We start from the raw sequence: 10,904 nt of genomic DNA, 5'->3' as shown, positions 1-10,904 counted from the left end.
AACAGTTGCTGTCTGGTTACAGCCTATGTACATTCCTTCTGTTAACGCTCCTACATAGGCTGGTGACAATGTGCATGCTTGTGTTTACTTATTGTCTTAAGGTACCATCACACATAACGACATCGTTAACGAAATTGTTATGCATGACAGCGACCAACGATCAGGCCCCTGCTGGGAGATCGTTGGTCGCTGGGGAATGATCAGGACTTTATTTCGTCGCTGATCACCCGCTGACATCGCTGAATCGGCGTGTGTGACGCCGATTCAGCGATGTCTTCACTGGTAACCAGGGTAAACATCGGGTTACTAAGCACAGGGCCGCGCTTAGTAACCCAATGTTTACCCTGGTTACCATTGTAAAAGTAAAAAAAAAAAACACTACATACTTACATTCCTGTCGCGTCCTTCAGCGTCAGCTTCCCTGCGTCCCCCAGTGTCAGCCGTAAAGCAGAGCACAGCGGTGACGTCACCACTCTGCTTTCCGGCCAGCGCTTACACAGTGCAGGGAAGCGGACGCCGGGGGACGCGACAGGAATGTAAGTATGTAGTGTTTTTTTTTTTTACTTTTACAATGGTAACCAGGTTAAACATCGGGTTACTAAGCACGGCCCTGTGCTTAGTAACCCGATGTTTACCCTGGTTACCCGGGGACTTCGGCACACAACGACTTACCAACGATCCAGGTCGTATCGCTGGTCGTGATCGTTGGTAAATCGTTAAGTGTAACGGTACCTTTAGTAATGAGGGTGTTGGGCTAGGTGTTGATGACAGCTGATGACACCAAGCCCTAATCCCATTACCCTGATGCCACACTGCATGAGCATGAAAAAGGTGGTGTTGAACCAAGAAATGACATCATAAAACTTTTTAAAAAAATATCTTTAGCTTAAAAAGCAATCATTGCTGTACAAAATGCATATAAAAACACACATTTTTTTCTGCAGCATTTTTCCTGCCAAGAGATACAGAAACTTTGCACAAATTTCTGCAAGCAAATACTGAATGTGCGCACATAGCCTTACATACAGACTGGTAGTTTGTGCATTAGTCTTAAAGGGGTTGTCCGGTTCAAATCGATAAGTCTCCAGTCACTACTATGTATAACTCATACATACCCTCCGGGCCTGGCTCAGAAACCGTCGAATTCTTGCAGTGCAAAGTGCACGTGCTGGAGGGGGGATTCATAAGTCGGTGGCGGCAGACTAATAGGTTTGGACCAGACAACCCTATCTACACTTCGTCTTCAATAGATGAGTGGAAGCTATAGGTGTCTTTACCACTTTCACAAGCAAAAGGGAGTGTATGCTTCCACCTGGGTCAAGTTGGGCTTATTTACAAAAGTTTTTGGCCACTTTTAGTAACAAGTTGTGGTGAGCAACTTGATCGCAGATTCACATCCACTCTGGGAACCAATAGAAAAATGGTAAAAAGAAAATTAAAAAATATGTAAACATAAAATATATAAAACGTCATATCATTGCTATTCCTCCAGAATGTAAAAAAAATAAATTAAAAAAATGCTTATTCCCCTCTACATAAATCGGTATTGTAATTTGTAAATACAAACACCTATGCAGTTTGCGAACATTTGTAGCTGTTCATTTTTTCGCTCGGTGGTCGAACACGGGCTCTTGTCTTTTGTACTTGTAAACACCTCTGTGGCCACATTCACACTTTCAGTATTTTACATCAGTATTTGTAAGCCAAAACCAGGAGTGGGTGATAAATACAGAAGTGGTGCATATGTTTCTATTATACTTTTCCTCTAATTGTTCCACTCCTGGTTTTGGCTTACAAATACTGAGGTAAAATACTGACCAAATACTGAATGTGGCCAATTTCCCAATCTGCCGACCACCTCCGAGTAGATAGCGGTGGTCGGTTTCCTAGGCAACAAGCTGTAAACAAATGTCAAATGTGTTTCTAACTCGAAAAATATTAAAAGGGACTCTGTCACCTCAATTTGGCGGGATATTAAAATGAATTGTTACCGGTCATAAGGGCGGCGTATCCTGATTTCTCCACCCCGTCCGTCCCTTTTTTCCCGCAATAGTTTAGTGCATAAGAGTATGAGTGCACCATAGTTGGTGCGTGCGCCTGCAGTCTTCGGTGGCGCATGCGCAGTATGCTTTGCCCTACTGCGGGCAAAGCCGAAAAGCATTACTGCGCATGCGCCCGCGCACTATGTGCCGGAAGTATTTTGCTGTGTTCCAGAACATAGCACGCGGGCGCGGGCGCATGCGCAGTAATGCTTTTCGGCTTTGCCCGCAGTAGGGCAAAGCATACTGCGTGTGCGCCACCGAAGACTGCAGGCGCACGCATACTCTTATGCACTACTATTGCGGGAAAAAAGGGACGGACGGGGTGGAGAAATTATGAGCATACGCCGCCCATATGACCGGTAACAACTCATTTTAATATCCCGCCAAATTGAGGTGACAGGTTCCCTTTAACGAGCAGTAAACTACAAAATAGCTCATTTCACAATCACCTCCACATCCCTCTTTGAAGATGGCGTTAACCCTTTCACGTATCTTGTGTGATTGGCCAAACTACTGCGATCTCTAAAAAAAAAAAAAAAAAAAAAGATGGTCTCATAAAAATGGATTAAAACAGATGAGAATAGTGTATGGGTCGGACTGGGTGACGATAAACGGCAGCTGATAAAAAAAAATAATAATTACTACTCAATGGACTGAAAAACAGTTATAAAAAAAAAAGTTTAATTTTTGGAAGAGGAACAAACACAAAAAGTGTCATCCCCAGGCCGGCATGTAGCGGAGCCCGGGGTACAGGCGTGCTCTCCTCCTCCGCTCCTGCCCGGCTCAGCGCTGACCGGCCCCGGCCCCGCCGCTTTGTTATGGCTCTGCTGTAGTAATAATAACAAAAAGCAAAACAACGCCTATAAGCGCCGCGGCTGTGTGCGGACACCGACTCCCAGCGCGCCTGCGTCATCACACAAACCCCGCCCACGCAGCCTAACCACGCCCCCTCAGTGAGGTCGCTATGGCACCACGCTCCGATTCGCCTCCCTCCCGCCCCCTCTTGGCCGCACCCCGCGCCGCAGCCCCGCCCCCGGCGCCGCCCTCCGCTGTCCGTCCCTCAGTCTTTCTTTCTGTATTTTTTCCTCCTCAGCGCTCTCTACCCACAATCCCTCGCGAAAACCCTACAATGAAATTTAAGAAGTTTTTTAGGTTTCGGCGCCATTTTCGATTGGACTGAGGTAAGGAGGGATTTTTTTTTTCCCAGGGAATAACTCGCCGGAGCGGTTTGCGTCTTCCCGTGTAGTTTCCCTTCCTCGGCAGCCGCCTTCTACGCTCCGAAAAATCGGGAAAAAATTCAGGAAAAATTCCCGTGGTGTCCGGTGTGTAGTGGCGGCCTCCCCGGCTCCGCCCGGCACTGAGCGGGGAGAGGGAGCGACCGTTACCCGGGGAGCAGCCCAGCCGGCCGCGCAGTACGGGCGCCCGGGCGTCGGTCACACCCGCTGACGGGCGGAGCGGGGTCGGGCGCGGCGCCCACTTTTACCTCACTTTACGGCACTTGTCATTTCTGCAGGGTTTTTATTATTATTTTATGTTATTTTTTATTTTTTTCTATTTTTAACTTTTTGAAAAAAATAAATAAATAAAATGTAGTTTTTATTGAAAGTTTTTTTTTTTTTTTTTTTTTTCCTCTTGATTTCCTGTTGTGTTTCGCCCCAGTGCGGAGATCTGCTCTGTCCTCCGGCTGTTGTTTTCTAGAGAGGTTAAGAAGAGTCATCTGGTGGGGGCAAGAAGGGAGGAGGGGATCAATACATGATGGGGGGCGATCACTGGGAGGACTGGGCCTAGGGGGGCTGGGGTGGGGGCTGCTGTCACCCCCTGCGTGTGGTGGGTGGGGGTCTGGAGGGCGCTGCCTGCGATGGAGGGTCAGACAAAGGCTCCGCGGCTCTGAAGATTTCTGTCATTTCATTGCTCTGATAAACAAACTATTCTATAGATTATGCAGGATTTCTCACGGGTGACAGCGGCGCAGGTTATCTTATAGCGACATGTCGGTGACTTGGGGCCGTCGGGATCTTTTATTTCTTAATCTTTGTGGACGAGTGATCGTGTGATCTCTGTTATAGTGTCGGCAAATGGTGCAATAAATTATTTATATCAAGTTTCACATTTTGAATTCTGTCTTTGCCTTTACTTTTTTTTTTTTTTGTAGAGAGGTCGGGAGAAAAAAAATACAACCGTGTGTGTGTGTTTTGTATCTACATTATATGAAGTGTCACATTCTAAATTGTGACTTGATGCCTTTTATTTATTTTTTGGTAGAGGGATCGAAAAAAAAAAAAACACATGGACTCGGTGTTCATCTAACTGTGTGTAGTGTTGCTATCCACTGCTGACCACACTTTTTCTTTAGAAGTACTGCACTTTATCTGAATATTTGTGTACATTGTTACTGTTGTTTCTAGATGACTATTTATACTGTTTGGTAACAATGTTTTTTTTTTTTTTTCTTTACTACAAAATTGCATTATTTAGGTACCATATTTTGCTTGCTGTGACTGGCAGTAGGGCCATGAAATGGAAGAAAGTATGTATATATAGTGTCTATATATAATATATATTATACACGTGTATAATGATGTCATTCACACCAGGCAAGAAAAAAAATTAATTGTATACAATGATTTTTTTTTTTTTGGTTCTTGCTTGCTGTGAATTTTTACACAAAGCTCCACTCACCCCTCTACCCCCAAAAAATACAAAAATAAATGTGTATGTATTTAATTTTTTCTTTTGCTGGGTGTGAATGACAAAGTTAGTCATTATGCTTATCTATCTGTAAATGACTGTGTATATATTTTTTTGCTTGGTGTGACTGACAAAATGTATATGTGTGTGTATATATATATATATATATATATATATATATATATATATATATATATATATATATATATATATATATATATATATATATATATATATATACTTTTTTTTTTTTTCTTTAGGCCAAGTGACCACGTTGCACCTGGCTATATGTATTCAGGTTCTATGTAACTATTCTAGTAAACGTGTGATAAACTGGTCACACTAGGGAGCAAACTACACATACAGGCCGCAGTTTTTGTGTCTATACTCCATAGGATACGGTTAAGACCTGTCGAATTCTTTGTGCCCTGTGCAGGACAGGACTAGAAGGCAGGAGTTTCTACTGCAGCGTACAAGATTTTCTTTTAAAGTGAAGGGTGATCCCGGACAGGTCTTACACCAGCATGGATATTACAGCTGCTCTGCAGATGAAACCAATTTACCGTAGTTCTGTTACCTTCGTCCTGCACTGTCCCTCAGCAAGGCAAGAAATCCCCTCCGTTGGTCTGAGGAATGACATGTCTGCAATTACAAGCGAGACAGTCTCCGTCTAGAAGTTAACTCCTTGTTCAGCGCTATATAATAGTATCTTAAAGTTTTTAAAATTGTACTTTTGTATTAAAATGTCACGTAGAGTCTTTTTTGCTTTTCCATGTAACGTATTCCACAAATGATGAAGAATAAGAGCTGAACGATCCATGCCAAAAAGTAGATAAATCAGAAATGTCACAAATGCCTTAGAAAGGTAAAAAGGTGCCGTGTACTCGCTGTGGAGATTAGTGGTTTGTGGGTAACATATGGAGGTTTATCATCATTACTGTATAAAGCAGGGCTGTGGAGTTGTTAAGCCAAACTTCCGGCTCCTCAATTTCCCTGACTCCGACTCCTGACTCCACAGCCCTGCCTCGCTACTGAGCATGTACATAAAGTGCAGCCCAGATTCTTAGATCAGGACATTTCATATTTTTTCCAAATACTTGTGAAAACAATGACAACACATACTGCATTGAACTACTGAACCCAATTTATTATATATTTTAGGAGTCTGAGTCGGTCCATTTTATACAGACTCCACAGCCCAGGTAAAAAGACCAATATTCATTTAATGTGGGGAAAGAGGCACACACGGGTTAATATTAACCCATGCAGTGAACACAAAATTTGACATGACGTCTATATAACTTACTAGTCATAGAAACAATTGTTTGCCTGTGACAATTGAGAATAAATGGTTTTGTGGTTGGTTTTTGATGTTACAAAATATATAATTACAAAATATGGAAAAAATGCCCTTTATCGTCTAGATGTCTCTTTTTATATTATTAACTCAGTTGAAATCGTGAGAAGTAATTGTGTAAGTTGATTGTTTTTACAGCCTCAAACTAACCGCACTTTACAAATGTTGCAGAGCTGGAGTTGGAGCTGATGTGAGTGTGACGTCCTTATTACAGTAAGTCTGTTCATTTCCCAACCTTTTTCTGTTTCAGATGCTGTGTAACTCTTACACAAACTCATCCACGTGTAAATAGAGATATAAGTACATTATCCCATGGTGTAATGAGACTGGAATAAATATTACATCACCAAAGCTAAATTGTAAGTATTAAAAAAAAAAAAATAAATCCTTTGCATATTGACTGGAGGCGATGAGACATATTTGATCATTTTGCAAATATTGATCTATTTTGTAGGTGTAAGCAGAAACGCACACCTTAACCAGGTTATCTACCACTGATTTATTTTAACCTCTTAATCCCATATGACGTACTATCCCGTCGAGGTGGGGTGGGCTTTAATTCCCACCGACGGGATAGTACGTCATATGCGATCGGCAGCGCTCACGGGGGGAGCGCGGCCGGGTGTCAGCTGACTGTCGCAGCTGACATCCGGCACTATGTGCCAGGAGCGGTCACGGACCGCCCCCGGCACATTAACCCCCGGCACACCGCAATCAAACATGATCGCGATGTGCCGGCTGTTTAAGGAAGCATCGCCCAGGGAGGGGGCTCCCTGCGAGCTTCCCTGAGCCCCCCGCAGCAACGCGATGTGATCGTGTTGCTGCGAGGTTCTCCTACCTCCTTCCTCCTTGCTGGACCCGGTTCCAAGATGGCCGCGGCATCCGGTTCCTGCAGGGAGGGAGGTGGCTTCACAGAGCCTGCTCAGAGCAGACACTGTGAAGCCTGCAGTGCTGCATGTCAGATCGGTGATCTGACAGTGCTGTGCAAACTGTCAGATCATCGATCTGTGATGTCCCCCCCGGGACAAAGTAAAAAAAAAATTTTTTCCAAATGTGTAAAAAAAAAATAAAAAAAATATCCCTAAATAATGAAAAAAAAAAAAATATTATTCCCATAAATACATTTCTTTATCTAAATAATAAAAAAAACAATAAAAGTACACATATTTAGTATCGCCGCGTCCGTAACGACCCGACCTATAAAACTGGCCCACTAGTTAACCCCTTCAGTAAACACCGTAAGAAAAAAGAGGCAAAAAACAACGCTTTATTATCATACCGCCGAACAAAAAGTGGAATAACACGCGATAAAAAAAGGATATAAATAACCATGGTTCCGTTGAAAGCGTCATCTTGTCCCGCAAAAAACGAGCCACCATACAGCATCATCAGCGAAAAAATAAAAAAGTTATAGTCCTGAGAATAAAGCGATGCAAAAATAATAATTTTTTCTATAAAATAGTTTTTATTGTATAAAAGCGCCAAAACATAAAAAAATGATATAAATGAGGTATCGCTGTAATCGTACTGACCCGAAGAATAAAACTGCTTTATCAATTTTACCAAACGCGGAACGGTATAAACGCCTCCCCCAAAAGAAATTCATGAATAGCTGGTTTTTGGTCATTCTGCCTCACAAAAATCGTAATAAAAAGCGATCTAAAAATGTCACTTGCCCGAAAATGTTACCAATAAAAACGTCAACTCGTCCCGCAAAAAACAAGACCTCACATGACTCTGTGGACCAAAATATGGAAAAATTATAGCTCTAAAAATGTGGTAACGCAAAAAATATTTTTTGCAATAAAAAGCGTCTTTCAGTGTGTGACGGCTGCCAATCATAAAAATCCGCTAAAAAATCCGATATAAAAGTAAATCAAACCCCCCTTCATCACCCCCTTAGCTAGGAAAAATTAAAAAAATGTATTTATTTCCATTTTCCCGTTAGGGTTAGGGCTAGGGTTAGGGTTGGGGCTACAGTTCGGGTTGGGGCTAAAGTTAGGGTTAGGGTTGGGGCTAAAGTTACGGTTAGGGTTTAGATTACATTTACAGTTGGGAATAGGGTTGGAATTAGGGTTAGGGGTGTGTCAGGGTTAGAGGTGTGGTTAGGGTTACTGTTGGGATTAGGGTTAGGGGTGTGTTTGGATTAGGGTTTCAGTTATAATTGAGGGGTTTCCACTGTTTAGGCACATCAGGGGCTCTCCAAATGCGACATGGCGTCCGATCTCAATTCCAGCCAATTATGCGTTGAAAAAGTAAAACAGTGCTTCTTCCCTTCCGAGCTCTCCCGTGTGCCCAAACAGGGGTTTACCCCAACATATGGTGTATCAGCGTACTCAGGACAAATAGGACAACAACTTTTGGGGTCCAATTTCTCCTCTTACCCTTGGGAAAATACAAAACTGGGGGCTAAAAAATAATTTTTGTGGGAAAAAAAAGATTTTTTATTTTTAAGGCTCTGCGTTATAAACTGTAGTGAAATACTTGGGGGTTCAAAGCTCTCACAACACATCTAGATGAGTTCCTTAGGGGGTCTACTTTCCAAAATGGTGTCACTTGTGGGGGGTTTCTACTGTTTAGGTACATTAGGGGCTCTGCAAACGCAATGTGACACCTGCAGACCATTCCATCTAAGTCTGCATTCCAAATGGCGCTCCTTCCCTTCCGAGCCCTCCCATGCGGCCAAACAGTGTTTCCCCCCCCACATATGGGGTATCAGCGCACTCAAGACAAATTGGACAACAAATTTTGGGGTCCAATTTCTCCTGTTACCCTCGGGAAAATACAAAACTGGGGGCTAAAAAATAATTTTTGTGGGAAAAAATTTTTGTTTTATTTTTACGGCTCTGCATTATAAACTTCTGTGAAGCTCTTGGTGGGTCAAAGCGCTCAAAACACATCTAGGTAAATTCCTTAGGGGGTCTACTTTCCAAAATGGTGTCACTTGTGGGGGGTTTCAATGTTTAGGCACATCAGTGGCTCTCCAAACGCAACATGGCGTCCCATCTCAATTCCTGTCAATTTTGCATTGAAAAGTCAAACGGCGCTCCTTCCCTTCTGAGCTCTCCCATGCGCCCAAACAGTGGTTTACCCCCACATATGGGGTATCAGCGTACTCAGGACAAATTGTACAACAACTTTTGGGGTCCAATTTCTTCTTACCCATGGGAAAATAAAAAATTTGGGGCGAAAAGATAATTTTTGTGAAAAAATATGATTTTTTTATTTTTACGGTTCTGCATTATAAACTTCTGTGAAACACTTGGTGGGTCAAAGTGCTCACCACACCTCTAGATAAGTTCCTTAGGGGGTCTACTTTCCAAAATGGTGTCACTTGTGGGGGGTTTCAATGTTTAGGCACATCAGGGGCTCTCCAAACGCAACATGGTGTCCCATCTCGATTCCAGTCAATTTTGCATTGAAAAGTCAAATGGCGCTCCTTCGCTTCCGAGCTGTGTCATGCGCCCAAACAGTGGTTTACCCCCACATATGGGGTATCGGTGTACTCAGGACTAATTGTACAACAACTTTTGGGATCCATTTTCTCCTGTTACCTTTGGTAAAATAAAACAAATTGAAGCTGAATTAAATTGTTTGTGAAAAAAAGTTAAATGTTCATTTTTATTTAAACATTCCAAAAATTCCTGTGAAGCACCAGAAGGGTTAATAAACTTCTTGAATATGGTTTTGAGCACCATGAGGGGTGTAGTTTTTAGAATGGTGTCACACTTGGTTATTTTATATCCTATAGACCCCTCAAAATGACTTCAAATGACATATGGTCCCTAAAAAAAAATGGTGTTGTAAAAATGAGAAATTGCTAGTCAACTTTTAACCCTTATAACTCCCTAACAAAAAAAAATTTTGGTTCCAAAATTGTGCTGATGTAAAGTAAACATGTGGGAAATGTTACTTATTAAGTATTTTGTGTGACATATCTCTGTGATTTAATTGCATAAAAATTCAAAGTTGGAAAATTGCGAAATTTTCATAATTTTCGCCAAATTTCCGTTTTTTTCACAAACGCAGGTACTGTCAAAGAATTTTTACCACTATCATGAAGTACAATATGTCACGAGAAAACAATGTCAGAATCACTGGGATCTGTTGAAGCGTTCCAGAGTTATAACCTCATAAAGGGACAGTGGTCAGAATTGTAAAAATTGGCCCGGTCATTAACGTGCAAACCACCCTCGGGGCTTAAGGGGTTAATGGTGTAAAATGGGGGGAAAAGTATGATTCCTACTAATCCGCTGCTACTCCAACCCCAGCATTGCCTTGCTTTACGTTCAGTTGGAAACATGCATGTGACCACTGCAGCCAATCACTGGTTGCAACAGTCACATGACCAAACAACCAGAGCAGATCATCACAACATAGAACCGTATTATAGATCTATGCTTGGCTCACATTCAGGGAAGGGGACAGGTGGTGCAGATGACTAAGGGTATGTTCACACGTTCAGGATTTCCATCCTTTTTTTTTTCAGGACAGTTTTTTTAAAAAACTGCAGCTCTTGGCAGAAAACGCAGGTCCTTTTTTTGGTCCTTTTTTTGTCCTTTTTTGATGCGTTTTTTGATGCGTTTTTTTATCCTTTTTTTATGCAGTTTTCTATGCAGAGACTGTGTGTTTCCTAGGAAGCTTTTTAGGGCTAAAATGGCTGAAAATACCCTAACCCTACCCCTAACCCTAACCCTACCCCTACCCCTATTCTAACCTTAGTGAAAAAAAAAAAAAAATTCTTAATTTTTTTTATTGTCCCTACCAATGGGGGTGACAAAGTGGGGGGGGTGTCATTTACTATTTTTTTATTTTGA

The 10,904-nt window shown here is 42.1% G+C and overlaps 1 long non-coding RNA gene across 1 annotated transcript in view; it reads left to right on the top strand.

Annotated features, from left to right (window-relative positions):
• The first annotated feature begins 5,061 nt into the window (after positions 1 to 5,061).
• Positions 5,062 to 10,904, top strand: part of LOC138661945 (uncharacterized) — a 47,835-nt gene continuing 41,992 nt past the window's right edge. Inside the window, exon 1 of the long non-coding RNA XR_011317985.1 lies at positions 5,062 to 6,446. This is a non-coding gene — a long non-coding RNA (uncharacterized lncRNA). The remainder of the gene's footprint in view (positions 6,447 to 10,904) is intronic.

Source organism: Ranitomeya imitator, chromosome 2 (assembly GCF_032444005.1).
Source record: "Ranitomeya imitator isolate aRanImi1 chromosome 2, aRanImi1.pri, whole genome shotgun sequence".
In the NCBI taxonomy this organism is placed as follows: Eukaryota; Metazoa; Chordata; class Amphibia; order Anura; family Dendrobatidae; genus Ranitomeya; species Ranitomeya imitator.
Note: the sequence above shows the minus strand (reverse complement) of the source record. Positions and strands in the feature narration are given on the sequence as shown.